This window comes from Phocoena sinus, chromosome 17 (assembly GCF_008692025.1).
Source record: "Phocoena sinus isolate mPhoSin1 chromosome 17, mPhoSin1.pri, whole genome shotgun sequence".
In the NCBI taxonomy this organism is placed as follows: domain Eukaryota; kingdom Metazoa; phylum Chordata; class Mammalia; order Artiodactyla; family Phocoenidae; genus Phocoena; species Phocoena sinus.
This window is the reverse complement of record NC_045779.1, coordinates 33,071,417-33,088,771: the sequence shown is the minus strand read 5'-3', so window position 1 is coordinate 33,088,771 and position 17,355 is coordinate 33,071,417. Positions and strand designations below refer to the sequence as shown.

The 17,355-nt window shown below is 38.0% G+C and overlaps 1 protein-coding gene across 5 annotated transcripts in view; it reads right to left on the bottom strand.

Moving 5' to 3' along the window:
* Positions 1-17,355, bottom strand: part of LOC116742528 — a 30,271-nt gene that overhangs the window by 7,799 nt on the left and 5,117 nt on the right. For 2 of the 5 annotated variants that reach the window (XR_004346494.1, XR_004346498.1), the window contains exons 1-2: positions 16,477-16,503; positions 11,096-11,211 (exon numbers count right to left, since the gene is read on the bottom strand). The gene's annotated coding sequence lies outside the window, so the exon portion shown is untranslated. Of the gene's footprint in view, positions 1-11,095; positions 11,212-11,234; positions 11,292-11,786; positions 11,878-16,476; positions 16,504-17,355 lie in introns of those variants that run through there. The other 3 variants (XR_004346495.1, XR_004346486.1, XR_004346497.1) reach the window with 3 other exon arrangements.

Here is a 17,355-nt window from a genome sequence, read left to right as displayed (position 1 = left end):
CAAATGACAATGGAGACACGACGACCAAAACTTATGGGATGCAGCAAAACCGCTTCTAAGGGGGAAGTTTATAGCAATACAATCCTACCTTAAGAAACAGGAAACATCTCGAATAAACAACCTAAACTTGCATCTAAAGCAATTAGAGAAAGAAGAAGAAAAAAAGCCCTAAGTTAACAGAAGGACAGAAATCATAAAGATCAGATCAGAAATAAATGAAAAAGAAATGAAGGAAACGATCGCAAAGATCAATAAAACTAAAAGCTGGTTCTTTGAGAAGATAAACAAAATTGAAAAACCATTAGCCAGATTCATCAAGAAAAAAAGGGAAAAGAGTCAAATCAATAGAATCAGAAATGAAAAAGGAGAACTAACAACTGACACTGCAGAAATACAAAAGATCATGAGAGATTACTACAAGCAACTCTATGCCAATGAAATGGACAACATGGAAGAAGTGGACAAATTCTTAGAAATGCACAAGGTGCCAAGACTGAATCAGGAAAAAACAGAAAATATGAACAGAACAATCACAAGCACTGAAATTGAAACTGTGATTAAAAATCTTCCAACAATCAAAAACCCAGGACCAGATGGCTTCACAGGCGAATTCTATCAAACGTTTAGAGAAGAGCTAACACCAATCCTTCTCAAACCCTTCCAAAATATAGCAGAGGGAGGAACACTCCCAAACTCATTCTGCGAGGCCACCATCACCCTTATACCAGACCAGACAAGGATGTCACAAAGAAAGGAAACTACAGGCCAATATAACTGATGAACATAGATGCAAAAATCCTGAACCAAATACTGGCAAACAGAATCCAACAGCACATTCAAAGGATCATACACCATGATCAAGTGGGGTTTATTCCAGGAATGCAAGGATTCTTCAATATACGCAAATCAATCAATGTGATACACCATATAAACAGATTGAAGGAGAAAAACCATATGGTCATCTCAATACATGCAGAGAAAGCTTGACAAAATACAACACCCATTTATGATAAAAACCCTGCAGGAAATAGGCATAGAGGAAACTTTCCTCAACATAATAAAGGCCATATATGACAAACCCACAGTCAACACCATCCTCAATGGTGAAAAACTGCAAGAATTTCCACTAAGATCAGGAAAAAGACAAGGTTGCCCACTCCCACCACTCTTATGCAACATAATTTTGGAAGTTTTAGCCACAGCAATCAGAGAAGAAAAGGAAATAAAGGGAATCCAAATCGGAAAAGAAGAAGTAAAGCTGTCACTGTTTGCAGATGACATGATACTATACATGGAGAATCCTAAAGATGCTACCAGAAAACTACTAGAACTAATCAATGAATTTGGTAAAGTTGCAGGAAAAAAAATTAATGCACAGAAATCTCTTGCATTCTAATACACTAATGATGAAAAATCTGAAAGTGAAATCAAGAAAACACTCCCATTTACCATTGCAACAAAAAGAATAAAATATCTACGAATAAACCTACTTAAGGAGACAAAAGACCTATATGAAGAAAATTATAAGACACTGATGTAAGAAATTACAGATGATACAAATAGATGGAGAGATACACCATGTTTTTGGATTGGAAGAATCAACATTGTGAAAATGACTCTACTACCCAAAGCAATCTACAGATTCAATGCAATCCCTATCAAACTATCACTGGCATTTTTCACAGAACTAGAAGTAAAAATTTCACAATTTGTATGGAAACACAAAAGACCCTAAATAGCCAAAGCTATCTTGAGAAGGAAACACAGAGCTGGAGGAATCAGGCTACCTGAGTTCAGACTCTACTACAAAGCTACAGTAATCAAGACAGTATGGTACTGGCACAAAAACAGAAAGATAGATCAATGCAACAGGATAGAAAGCCCAGAGATAAACCCACACACATATGGTCACCTTATCTTTGATAAAGGAGGCAGGAATATACAGTGGAGAAAGGACAGCCTCTTCAATAAATTGTGCTGGGAAAACTGGACAGGTACATGTCAAAGTATGAGATTAGATCACTCCCTAACAGCATACACAAAAATAAGCTCAAAATGGATTAAAGACCTAAAGGTAAGGCCAGACACTATCAAACTCTTAGAGGAAAACATAGGCAGGACACTCTATGACATAAATCACAGGAAGATCCTTTTTGACCCACCTCCTAGAGAAATGGAAATAAAAACAAAAATAAACAAATGGGACCTAATGAAACTTCAAAGCCTTCACACAGCAAAGGAAACCATAAACAAGACCAAAAGACAACCCTCAGAATGGGAGAAAATATTTGCAACTGAAGCAACTGACAAAGGATTAATTTCCAAAATTTACAAGCAGAACATGCAGCTCAATAACGAAAAAAGAAAATAAGCCAATCCAAAAATGTGCAGAAGATCTAAATAGACATTTCTCCAAAGAAAATATACAGACTGCCAACAAACACATGAAAGAATGATCAACATCATTAATCATTAGAGAAATGCAAATCAAAACTACAATGAGATATCATCTCACACCAGTCAGAATGGCCATCATCAAAAATCTAGAAATGGGCTTCCCTCGTGGCGCAGTGGTTGGGAGTCTGCCTGCCGATGCAGGGGACGCGGGTTCGTGCCCCGGTCTGGGAGGATCCCACATGCCGTGGAGCGGTTGAGCCTGTGAGCCATGGCCGCTGAGCCTGCGCGTCCGGAGCCTGTGCTCCGCAACGGGAGAGGCCACAACAGTGAGAGGCCCGCGTACCGCAAAAAAAAAAAAAAAAAAATCTAGAAACAATAAACGCTGGAGAGGGTGTGGAGAAAAGGGAACACTCTTTCACTGGTGGTGGGAATGTGAATTGGTTCAGCCACTATGGAGAACACTATGGAGGTTCTTTAAAAAACTACAAATAGAACTACCATATGACCCAGCAATCCCACTACTGGCCATATACCCTGAGAAAACCAAAATTCAAAAAGAGTCATGTACCAAAATGTTCATTGCAGCTCTATTTACAATAGCCCGGAGATGGAAACAACTTAAGTGCCTGTCATCTGATGAATGGATAAAGAAGATGTGGCACATATATACAATGGAATATTACTCAGCCATAAAAAGAAATGAAATTCAGCTATTTGTAATGAGGTAGATAGACCTAGAGTCTGTCCTACAGAGTGAAGTAAGTCAGAAAGAGAAAGACAAATACCGTATGCTAACACATATATATGGAATTTAAGAAAAAAAAATGTCATGAAGAACCTGGAGGTAAGACAGGAATAAAGACAGAGACCTACTAGAGAAAGAACCTGAGGATATGGGGAGGGGGAAGGGTAAGCTGTGACAAAGCGAGAGAGAGGCATAGACGTATATACACTAACAAACGTAAGGTAGATAACTAGTGGGAAGCAGCCGCATAGTACAGGGATATCAGCTCGGTGCTTTGTGACCTCCTGGAGGGGTGGGATAGGTAAGGTGGGAGGGAGGGAGACACAAGCGGGAAGAGATATGGGAACATATGTATGTGTGTAACTGATTCACTTGGTTATAAAGGAGAAACTAACACACCATTGTAAAGCAATTATACTGCAATATACATGTAACAGAAAAAAAAAAGTAGTACTTCTGTGTCAGTTTGAATTTTATTCCTCTGCCAATACTTCACAGAGAGATTTCACCAAAAGTCCCTAAGCTTGCCATGGTCATTGTTGTGAAGAAAGTTTCTCTCTCTTTCTAGTCACATCCACTTTTCCTTCTCCTGGGGGCTTAATGGATGTTTGGGGGCAGGAAATAAAATTTAAACTAAAATATCAAAAACCAAAACAAACAAAAAAAATTGTTCAAGTGTTCTTTTTTTTTTTTTTACATCTTTATTGGAGTATAACTGCTTTACAATGGTGTGTTAGTTTCTGCTTTATACCAAAGTGAATCAGTTAAACATATACATATGTTCCCATATCTCTTCCCTCTTGCGTCTCCCTCCCTCCCACCTTCCCTATCCCACCCCTCTAGGTCGTCACAAAGCTTCGAGCTGATCTCCCTGTGCTATGCGGTTGCTTCCCACTAGCTATCTATTTTACGTTTGGTAGTGTATATATGTCCATGCCACTCACTTTCTCATGGCTTACCATTCCTCCTCCCCATATCCTCAAGTTCATTCTCTAGTAGGTTTCTTTATTCCTGTCTTACCCCTAGGTTCTTCATGACATGATTTTTCTTAAATTCCATATATATGTGTTAGCATACAGTATATATCTTTCTCTTTCTGACTTACTTCACTCTGTATGACAGATTCTAGGTCCATCCACCTCATTACAAATAGCTCAATTTCATTTCTTTTTATGGCTGAGTAATATTCCACTGTATATATGTGACACATCTTCTTTATCCATTCATCCGATGATGGACACTTAGGTTGTTTCCATCTCCTGGCTATTGTAAATAGAGGTGCAATGAACATTTTGGTACATAACTCTTTTTGAATTATGGTTTTCTCAGGGTGTATGCCCAGGAGTGGGATTGCTGGGTCATATGGTAGTTCTATTCGTAGTTTTTTAAGGAATCTCCATACTGTTCTCCACAGTGGCTGTACCAATTCACATTCCCACCAGCAGTGCAAGAGTGTTCCCTTTTCTCCACACCCTCTCCAGCATTTATTGTTTCTAGATATTTTGATGATGGCCATTCTGACTGGTGTGAGATGTGTAATACCAAGAATGAACTGCAATGTACACTATGTAATGTAAACAGATGTAAACTATGGACTCTGATTGATTATGATGTGTTAGTGTATGTTAAACAGGTATGAACCACTCTGATCGGGGGATGCTGAGAATAGGGGAGGCTATGCATGTGCAGGGGCAGTTAGTATAAGGGAAATTCCTGTACCTTCCCCACAATTTTGCTGTGAACCTCAAACTGCTCTTTTAAAAAGTATAAATAAATAATAAAAGAGAAATCATATCGTTCAAGAACAAAGAAGTGGGGGAAGAAGGGGTACGTCTCGTCAGAGAATTATTAGCACTACTTTCCCTTCTACTTAGGGCTCTAAGGCATTAGGGCCATATGCTACAAACAACGTTCAATCCAAAATAACAAATGAAAGATTACCACTACTAAGATGAGAAAATGGATCTGTTGAGATGGGGCAGGGTGCTGAATATATCTACTTCCTTTCCCTGATGGTTCAAAACACTGCTAACTCCCTGCCACATCCTGGTAGAGAGGCTGGATTCACACACTTTCCAAACCGTAGAATCTAGAAATACATATTCCAACAAAACCTTAACTAGATATAAAATTACTCTACAATCAAGCAAATTGGAGGTAGTATGGAATTCATTATTAAATTGGCTTTTGGCTGAATATAAAAATCAGCAGTTTAAAGGCCCAGAATAATTTTCAGCAACTAAGGCTTAAACATAACTTAAGAAACTCATTAGCTACTTAAATTCTTAAATTTTCAGAGCCTGTGAAAGCAGTATAGCCTGGCTATATATTTCAACCAACACTCAAAGCACGTAACACCAGGTAGCATCAGATCATTTTTTAAGAAATTGATAAATTGCCTCAGCTGCCTGCTGGAGCAGAGGGAGGAAACAGAGCAGAAAAAAACAAAAGACAAATACAACCAATAACAAAAGCAGTCATCTCACAAACTTTTAGCTGAAGGCCTCCCTCCAGACTCTTGCATGATTTCCTCCTTTGCCTGATTCCTTTTGGGTGTAAACATTTATATGGTGATCCTACGGTAAAGTTTTATGTGAGTCACCGGTTTGTTCTATATGTCAAACAACCTAGTGCCTTCCACATATTCTTCTCCTGTAACTCAGAGCAGAACAAGACAGGAAACCTGTACTCTCTCAGAGACAAGACTCTGCCAACATAGGCCAACTTCCTGAGAAGATGAGGGTTCCCATCTTTTTAATTTGCTGGTAAATTATTGTAAAGGCACACTTATTTTGTTCTTTGTTTGTTTTGACGGGACACCTAAGTCAGCTTGAAATTACCTTTGATTTCAAACTCAAGACTAAACTTTATCAGACAGAACAGGAATCTGCCCAGTTCTGCCACTTGCTAACCAGGTAACATTGGGAAAGTAACAGTAACTGAGTGTTTGCTACTAAAGCACCGTTCAAACTGCTTTACTTAGATTCATCCATTTAATCCTCAAAAAGACCCTTTGAGGTGAGACCCAAGGAGACAAAGTAACTGTGTGAGAGAACAAGTGACCCACTCAAGATCACAGAGCTGGTAAGACAAAGAACTAGGATTAAACCAAGGTAACCATTTTGCCAGAGCCTGTACTCTTAACCACTTTACTGGTGGGTTTAAAATTTTTTTAATGTAACCCACTATAAGAAATATGTTCTACAGGGCTTCCCTGGTGGCGCAGTGGTTGAGAGTCTGCCTGCCGATGCAGGGCACACGAGTTCGTGCCCTGGTCCGGGAAGATCCGACATGCCGCAGAGCCGGCTAGGCCCGTGAGCCATGGCCGCTGAGCCTGCGCGTCCGGAGCCTGTGCTCCGCAACGGGAGAGGCCACAACTGTGAGAGGCCCGCGTACTGCAAGAAAAAAAAAAGAAATATGTTCTACAACACAACCCAATACATATATATTTTATCAATTAAGACTGACCTGTAACTTGAGAGTCTTTGTTATATGTATAATTGAAACCAAATTTTATGAAAATATACTTATTCATTTTATGCAGTACACTGGTATTTTTCTACTGTATTTTATTGTTTAAAATTCCTTGTCAATCCTCACCAAACTGATTTCAACTTCCACTGAGACTCATGACCTGAACTTTGAAAAACAAGGCACTCCATTTCTTTTTACCACCATGGGAATTTTGTGAGGATTAAATATGATAATGTGTACAAAACCTTTAGCACAATGCCTGACACAGACTGTGCACCCAGTGCATGATAGTGATTATTACTGATCTTGTAAATGAGCAGTAAGTAAGGGAGGCAAGGACACTTAGGGGGAAAACCTGACTGGAGTATAGGTGAATTTATGGCCTGTTGGCATCTTTCCCAGGCAGTGAGATAGGGAATTTCCCCAGTATTTTCAATTTATATTGTAATGGAAATCCACATTTAGAAAGAGACCTGGCTTGTAGCTAACTCTGATTTCCTCTTCTTCACTATAAAGGGCAACTTACAAGTTGCTATGCTTCTCTGCTGGAACCCTCAGTACACCCAATTTGTTCATTTATGTTCCCATCCCACACTACTCTGGACACTATGAGCTTTACAAAATTGGTCTTCAGCTGGGGAGGTACACTCATTTCCTATTGATGCTTTATTAATTACCACCACCTTAGTGGCTTAAAACAACACAAACTTATTATCTTACAATTCTAGGGCTCACAAATCTGAACCAGATCTTACTGGGCTAAAAGCCTTTCTGCTGGCTCTGGGAGACAATCCCTTTATGTTTTCCAGCTTCTTTTGAGATGCCAGTATTCCTTGGCTCTTCTTCCATCTTCAAAGCCTGCAACAGCAGGTTGACTCCTTCTCACATCAAATCACTCTAACTCTGACACGGATTCTTCTTCCCTGAATCTTCTGCCTTCGTCTTCCATCTATAAAGATCCTTGTGATTACACTGGGTCTACCTGATAATCCAGAATAAGTTCCCTATTTTAATATCTTTGATTTAGTCACATCGGCAGAGTCCCTTTTGCCATGTAAGGTAACATTCAGAGGCTCTGGTGATTAGGATGTGGACATTTGGAGGGGGAAGAGGGTCAACTATTCTGCCCAACACAGGAGACAAACCTTACAAAATAGCAAATAAGATTTAACGACAATAACATTTATTGAACATTTACCATACAGTAGGCGTTGTGCTGAGTGCTTTACCTGCTAACTCATTTCCTTGTTGAGAAACCAAGGCTCCAAAAGATCAGAGTGTCAAAACTAGGTGTGCCTGACTTCAAAGGTCATGCTCTCAACCACTTGACTACATAGTTAGGTACTAGATGTGTGTACAGTTAGTGGTTTGCAACTTCTCCCCAGCAAGCACTCCTTTTGCTCTTTCCCCGCAAGAATCATATTTTCAAAAATTCTGTATGTTAATTTTTTTCAATAATCAAAGATAATTGTAACAGCTGATAGCTTTGAGCTAACTTCTTTGCCTCTTTGGATTTATATAGTTCCAGCCAAATAATGCAACTTAATATTTTATTTAACATATTTTGGCATCATTTTGGGATATTGAAACATAACCCACTTTGTAGATGCCTAGGAGTTCAGAGAAGAAGGAAATCAATGGGGATGGCTGGAGCAGTCAGAAGAAATAGGGTCTGACTTCAGTCTCAAAGAAGCAGAAATTTCAGATAGACTAGAGAAGAGAGAAGATCATGAATGAGAAGTGAGAACAAGTACATGTAGGAATGAGACATAGGGAGCTTGTTAGGAGAACTGGACAAAAGAAATTAAAGAAGAATAAATAAAACATTGAGGCTTTGAAATATAGGTAAATAAAGTTAAATTTAACCAGACAGGAAAATGCAGAAGCTGGAAAATTTCTGAGCAGGAGCCCTTGGGCTTGGGGAGATTAATCGGCTAGAACAAAGAGCATGAAAGGAGGAAGTGAGAGACTGGCAATTGTAATTCACCTTCCAGGAGGGAAATTGGTGGCTGGGAGGCATAGAAAGGGGTAGAGACTAACTTTTCACTGTACTCCTTTTGATTCTTCTAAATTTTATACAATGTACATGTATGAACTAATGTCATCTATAGATACACATATGTAATATATATAATGTATAAGTAACATATAGAAGCACACATGTATGTACGACTATCATTGCTGACCCAAAATACCATATAATAAAACTACACATCTACTTTTAGCACACTTAAGAATTAAGGATAAACCACTCCTCAGTTGTACTCTGCGCCCCGCAACGCCTGGCCTGAGTAGAGCAACTTCAGCAATTTTCTCATTGGTTTAAAAAATTGATCCTTTAGTCTCTGTCTACCTACCTCATCCTAAGCATCAACTCCAGGTTTGGCTGGTGCCCAAGCAATTATATATTGCTCTTACATGTTTGCCCAACTTGAACAAGAGCCTACTTCAGAACTGACTCAGAAATCTCACAGGATGTTGTCATTCACCCCCAGGATGAATGACCAATAAGAGAGTTATAAGGTCTATACCTCCTGACCCAGCTCAAGGTCCTGACTCAGACAATGCCTGCTAGCTGGCCTCATCCCCACATGAGGAGCGCCTCATCCCCACATGAGGAGCCCCTCATCCCCTAGGCTCCACTTCATCACCAGTGTATTGGCATCAATATTTATCTTTTCAAAGGAAAATTTTTACCTCATAAATCAATAGGTATCCTGTTGTTATCAGTTGTTTTGTTTTGAAGAGCTAATTAATGAAATAACTTCATCAACGATTTTGTGGGAAGATGTTGAACCTTTGTACTTTCTGAATAATCTATGTTTTATTTGTAGTGTTAGAAAGCTCAGCAGTGAAAGCAAGTACCCCATAATGCCCAGGCACACAACCCGCTGCATTAGCGCTCTGAGCAGTAACTGAGACAAATGGAGGACTACAGAATTATTCTAATGTTTTGAGGTTTAGGGAGAGTTGCATTAGAAAACAATTCCTTCATCATACTGTGACTTCATTACATTCAAAGCCATAGTGGCTAGCTCTTATAGTTTAGAAGTTATACATGAAGATGACATAAATAAATACAAGATACAGCAGGCAGAGGAGAGAGATAATAAACCAAAACTCACTGACACAGCTAGATCCTAAAAGCCACTTTGGTTACTCTTTGAACATGTTGCAAATTTTCATGTGTAAGATAACACGCTATATTGTATGAATGAAAGTGTTACATCTAATTATTTGATCTGCCTGTCTTATGTTAGTCAGTGGAGAAATATTTATTGAGCTCCACACAGATGAGTAATTTTAGAAACCATGTTAGTAGGGAAACAGCCAAGGGTGGAATAAGTGCTAAGCCTCTAAAAACTGTTCTCTCTTTTCTTAAAACTCCTGGAAGGCAGGAAATACCCTGTGTTTTTCTATATGTTCCTTGTGCAGTGCTCACCCTCAAATGACACTAAACTAGAACAAAGAAAACCTTAAACAAGAGCCATGATTCAAAACTAAAATTAATTAGTATGTCACAGTTCATAAAGTACTTCCCTTACGGATGAGGAAAGCAAGTTTCAGTAAGGATAAGCAATGCAGGTACTAAAATAGAGACTGGGGTTAGAACCAAACATGATCTTGTTAACGTGTTTTTATATGTGTGATTAAGGCCAAGCCTTTGCCCATCTACCCACAAATTATAGATGTTACAAACTCATATTATGGAACCTGACTCTTAAAACATTTTATTGCCCAGAGTGTAGTGAGGTACAGACTTCATTCACCATGCTATTGCTTCTTTGAAACATGCAAACCCACCAGTTGTCTTGGTGGGACATGGTTCTCATTCTTGGATTTTGTAGCCCTCTCTAAAATGTACCAAAAACTCTATGGAAACAACGAAAAATGATTCTCTCCTTTGAACTGACCTTCAGATCACCTCTTTCTGTAAGGTTTTCTCAATCATTTACACTCCACAAAATAATAGTGAGTAAATTCCACGGTCACCAACTCCCTGGTAAGCTCCATACTTCAGCATGAATATAATTGAAACTCTTTACTGTGTTTCTGTTAAATATTTGCGTGCATAAACATATGTACACTCTGCTACGTCTCCAATGATAGCTTCTTAATAACTGAGATATTTCAGGCATTTAATTCAGATGTATGCACCATTTGAGTACTCACTAAATAAAAATGTATACAATGCTTTTATTCTAATAAGTTCATTACCTCATCACAAAGCAAATATAAAGAAAGTTGCAAATTTATGATATTTGGCTCTTTTACATGTATAGGTCCTGGTTTTACTGTGATTCTAGGATACTATATCGTGTACCTCATTAATAAGGGCCCTCTGATAAACCTGAAATAAATCATCTGGTTTACTCCCAGTTCTATCACCTTTTACTTGTAATACTTGAAGCTAGTCAATCTACTCTTAGACTTAGTTTTCCCATCTTTAAAATGGGAATTGTTGGGGAGAACACTTACCACCATCCCCTCATTCCAGGTATTTTCTTCCAGGAGGAGTTCTTTCACTGGAAAAACATACCCAGGCTCTCGCTGTACCATCCACTCCCCTTCCTTCATCAGGCCAGTACTCCTTCCTAGGGGAAGAGAAGTACCTTACCTGACTTGTAGGTTTGGTAACATAGTAGCTCATCTTTTTTCTTCCCTTTCTCTTTGGAATCTTCCTGTCTTTATAATATCATTTATTAGCCCCATCTTATCTCAATAGAGATAATAATTACAACACAAGCTTGTCTTAATGATATTGTATTTGTTAGAATGTAAAACATTTTTATGTGTGAGAAGTTAGTATTTCAATTTTAATACTTTTTCATCTATTTATTTCATAATAAGTTTTTAAAGAAGATTGATATATTCATTCAATCAGATGACTAAGTTTTCACTAAATCTACTAAAAGGAATAAACTTAAGTTAATACCTAATTATGCTTGAGATAAAATATCTTCCATCCAACATATTCAGTTGTACATGGTTTCTTTAATAATACTTTAATTTTCTAAATAGGTGAAAGAATATATTACTTCTACTTAGACTACAGTATAAGAGTTTAGAGATACAGTTTCGATTCAGAGAGTTATCAGAATATTGGCTGCAAAGATTTTTTAAAATCCTGTACTTTTGTCATAATAGATGTCATGATATTATTATTTACCTTTGTGAACTATAATGATTTTTAAACATGAACTTGTAACTTTGAAAAAACAAAAACTTGAAATGAGCACACTAGAGAATTCTGCATGCTTTTCACCCAAGAATTACAGTCTTCTACTGGCCATAACATCCTTCCACAGTCTAAGGTGATAGTAGGTGTATTATTATCACTTTCATTGTCCTAGGCACTGTTGAACAAAACAGATATGGCCCATGTCTGCACAGAGATCACATTTGAAACAACAGCATTGGCTACACAGTTTTTAAGTCATTTTTCACTATTCATAACCCAGCCTTGACAATCATAAAGGTGATAATTCTCACTTAGACTAAAATTGGCAAGGCCCACATATTTCACTTTGAGAAAGAAAACTAATACTTATTGGGGATAATCCTATGCACATTATCCTATTTAATTCTCCTAACACCCTTAAGAAAAGTATTATTTTCACTATTTAATAGTTGAAGGAAATGAGACTCACTGAGATTACAAAATACCAAAGAGGTCATGCACATAGATTAATGAAGAAGGAGAATTTTAACTCTATTGGGTGCCAAAGCCCCATATTTTTCTGCTACAATCAGATCAGTTAATGCCAATTATATTCCAATTCCAAGTTGTTATTATAATAAGGAAGATTTCTAAACGATAAAAATGATGTATATAAAGACTTAAATCATCATGATGTATATGAAGACTTTAGTCATCACTTCTGTAGACAGTAGTGTAGAGCTTATTTATTCTGTAGATAGCAATGTAGAGCTTTTGTCACATACTACACACCAAAGAGCCATTCTCATCATAGACAGTCAATAAATGCCGAATTAAAATGTTCATATGTAAAAGAAAAAGCAAATTATAGCCAATGGAGTTACTTCCATAAAGTTTAAATTATTCCTAACAGACACTAGTATTAAAGAGACACATCAACACTTTAAGATTGCTAGACTGAACTCCTTTAAAAGATATTCTTGCTCACGTATAAAATAACTCTTCATATAAAAGTGTTGAGTGGTGCCAAATCATTCACACTCCATCTCTCAGTACTCTATTACTTCATGAGAACAGTTAAACTGATTCAGAATACAGCAATATAATTTCCTTTGTTCAATTGCTGGCTATGCCTCTTAATAGCTGTGGGACGTTACACAAGTAATTAACATCTCTGTGCCTCAGTTTCTACATCTGCAAAGTTAGAGTGATAAGAGCATCTATTGCATAGTGTTGGTGTACTAAGTGACTCTATGGAAATTGCTTAGAAGAGTCCCTGACACGTAGCAAGCATTATATAAGTGTTAGGTTTTTTTTTTAAAAATTAATTTTATTGGCTGCATTGTGTCTTCGTTGCTGTGCGCAGTCTTTCTCTAGTTGCGGTGAAAGGCAGCTACTCTTTGTTGTGGTGTGTGGGCTTCTCATTGCGGTGGCTTCTCTTTGCTGTGGAGCACAGGCTCTAGGCACGTGGGTTGCAGTAGTTGTGGCACGCGGGCTCAGTAGTTGTGGCTTGCAGGCTCTAGAGAGCTGGCTCAGTAGTTGTAGTGCACGAGCTTAGTTGCTCCACAGCATATGGGATCTTCCCGCACCAGGGCTTGAACCCATGCCCCCCGCATTCGCAGGCAGATTCTTAACCTATAAGTCTTACTTATTATTGCTGTTGTCGATATTGTTGTTGTTGTTGCTGTTTTAGAAATTCAGTACCTCATGTCCATATCCCCATAATCCACAAAGGACTTGAAGGGTGATATTATGGCCAACCAGAATCTGTTCCTCAGGAGTTCTGGGCTATGAAAAAGAAACTACACCATAGCTAAGTCCCTAGAGAAGTTACAGGAGCCAGTTCTTTAACTGAAATGCAGACAGTGAGGGCTCCATAGAGCATTCATAATAACTGCTCTATGAATCTGCCAATGTCCTCTATCCAAAGACCACCAGGAACACATCTGCAGTTCTATAAATCTGGGTTTACTGACTCATTGCAAGCAGGAGTTATGTGTACCATGAAGAATCAGGACATCTCAGTAAGAGGATGTGAGAAATAATTTATCATAGGATTTGGACTTCTTGTAGGTGATTCTGAGGAGCATTCAAGGAAACGGGTATCTTCCCTGCATTGGATGCTGTCTGGAAGCAGGAGTGATTCTCTGATCAGGTATCTTAATAATTTATATCTAGACAGTGAGAATAATGAAATTGAGATAAAGCTATAATTGGTAAAGAAGAACCAGGCACTTATTATTAGCCAGGAAAGGGCAATGTTTGCTCATTTTTGTGGTTTGAACAATGTTTTTACCTCTGTCTGTTCAAACATGATAATGAAGTGGTCTTATTTTTTCTTGCTCCACTACAGTGACAAAATAGTCCTGTCTGAGGTTGATGTTCTATGAAAGTGTTTATGTTGAACAGGAGAATGCCACAGATTCACTGGGAGTGCCAGGCCAGCTCCCAGCTAATAAGGGCTGCTTTTCTCTTTCTTAAACTAGGTAAGAATGTTTTGCTTGAAGGGCAGAGCTGGCCAGGAAAATAACTATTATTATTATTATTTACATAGATTGACAGGTTTATAACTTATAAAGTTCTTTTATATTCATTGTATAACTTGAGTCTCTCAGAACAATCCTGGGAGACAGATAGGCTATAGGGCCTCCACATCGCACAACTCTAGGGGGCCCATTCATAACGTAGTCCACGTGAATGGCACCTCCCCAGTGTGAACAGTGTCCTTGGCAGGAGTTGTGCAACAAGGTTTCCCTGGCAGGGCAGACATTTCTACTCCTGTTTACAATTATAAAAATTAAGTCAAAGAAGCTTCCTGAGTGTTCCTTAGTTCCCAATAAACCTTAGAGTTCTCTCTGGCAACCTGTTCAGCTGCTGACATTGGACCCCTGCTTCAGTCATGTTTCCGATTCCAAATTGCACGAGCTGGCGCTGTTATGACCTAGACCAGTGGTCCCCAACCTTTTTGGCACCAGGGACCGGTTTTGTGACAGACAATTTTTCCCCGGACTGGGTGGGGGGGATGGCGAGCGATGGGGAGCGATGGGGAGCAGCAGATGAAGCTCCGCTCGCTTGCCAGCCGCTCACCTCCTGCTGTGTGGCCTAGTTCCTAACAGGCTGCACACCGGTACCAGTCTGCGGCCCGGGGGTTGGGGACTCCTGACCTACACTATATTGGCTACTACAATAAGAAAAGCTCTGCCTTCCTCTACAACTTGGTCTATACTTGCCCAAAAAAGGATACAAAAAAGGGTACTGAACTTATAATCTCTTTCATATAGCCACTGCCTAAAGCAGGAAAAAAAAAAAAAAAAAAGTGTGGCTTTGTGTGTGTGTGTGTGTGTGTGTATTGCCTAAAAAATATATCTTAGTATATTTTGCTTACAAGCTAGGAGCGACAGCTGGAGAAAATGATTTTGAGTTCTGAAGACATTTGAAAAAGCAAAATATCCTGCTTAATTCAGGAGCTAAAATTTTTAAATGCAGACTGAGCTACTGGTAACATACCTTTCCACAGTCTTGGAAACCTGCCAATTAAAATGTCAAAAGAAAATGGAATTTCCCATGAAATGTCCATTAATAATAAATTTTTGTCCATCACTGTCTTTTTGTAGCTGGGAAATTCCCTCTTGCTACTAAATTCCTCTCCTGAGACATCATATAAAGTGAAACTGAAAATGTAATACCCTAGTGATACAGCAAGCAGTTCCCACAAAGAATATGAGCTTTAATTCAAATAGATTTGTGCAGGAATCATGTCTCTGTAGTTTAAAAACGCTATGACTTTGGGCAGTTTGCCTTACCTCTCTTCATTAAATTACCATGCAGGCTTCTTTCCCCTAATTTCTGAGTGTGCCCTGGACTTCCCTACCAGAACATTTATCACACTCTACTGTAATTGTATGCTTAGGTTCTATCTCCCTTAGAACACTAAAAGCATTTTAAGGACAGAGACCATGTGTCTTTTGTTACCCCTGTATTTCCAGCACCTAGCATTATGGCACATAATATTTGTTAAATTTATTTGCTGTCTTAGGGGAGGTGAACTGGAGATCTGAAGAATCAGGAAGCCTTACTTCTCATTTACATACCTTTTTATAATTCTTGTGGTTCTTTGTTATGGCAGTCCCTGGAAACTAATACACCCAGGTACAACTTTTTAAAACTTTTTATTTGGAGATAATAATAGACTCACAGGAAGTTGTAAAAATAATACAGAGTGGTCCCACATATCCTTCACCCATTTTCCCCCAATGGTTACCAGATGCTTTCAGACCAAAAAATAGAAAAATTAGAATATGAGATGTTTTAAGTTCTTGCATTTGTACTTTTTTAAGTGGCTTATTTTTCAACTTTTCTGTCTTGTTTCTAATTTAAAAGACTATGAGATATATCCCCTCTTTTTTTGGATTTCCTTCCCATTTAGGTCACCACAGAGCATTGAGTACAGTTCCTTGAGCTATATACAGTAGGTTCTCATTAGTTACCTATTTTATACATAGTAGCAATAGTGTATATATGTCAATCCCAATCTCCCAATTCATCCCACCCCGCCCACTTCCTCCCTTGGTGTTCATACGTTTGTTCTCTACGTCTGTGTCTCTATTTCTGCTTTGCAAATAAGATCATCTATACCATTTTTCTAGATTCCACATATAAACGTTAGTATATGATATTTGTTTTTCTCTTTCCGACTTACTTCACTCTTTATGATAGTCTCTGGCTCCATCCACGTCTCTACAAATGACCCAATTGCATTCCTTTTTATGGCTGAATAATATTCCATTGCGTATATATACCACATCTTCTTTATCCATTCCTCTGTCGATGGACATTATATGTATACATATAGCTGATTCACTTTGCTGTACAGCAGAAATTAACACAACATTGTAAAGCAACTATACTCCAATAAAAATTAATTTTTTTAAAAATTAGAAAAATAAATAAATATAAAGAACTTACAGGAATAAAAGGCATTGAAGTTAAAAAAACAAGCAAAACAAAAAAACAGACTATGAGAGATTTCAAGCATGCCATTTCAAACTACCGTGTCCCTAAAATAGCACATGCAGATATAAATAACCTTTATTCTCAGTAAATGGAAAATATGACTTAATATGATTCTACAGAATTTTGAATAGATGAATTCAACATATAGGTGTGAGAGGCTGGTTTTTTAGCCTAATTTGCATAATTATTCTCATGTTTTTTGTTTCTCATTTAGTTGATGTAGTTTAGCATGAGTATTATTTAGGTTTTCTGTCATTAGCCATTCATTATGGGCATTAATTAAACAATGTACATATCACTAAGAATACATATTTTTAGCTCTATAATGGTGAAACTATCATGAAAGCTAAAGGTTTGATGTTGTGATAAGCAAATTGAAGCCAAATATTTAGAAGGTCTGCAATAAAAAGAATCTTAGCATTTAAATGACTTTAGAAGCACTGAAATACAGGAATCCGCAGATCAACATTATACTATCCATCTCGAAAAGAAATGAAAGTAGGTGTGTGGATAAACAGCACTCTCATTTGTCTGCAGAAAAAGAAAACTGGAACAACCTCAGTGA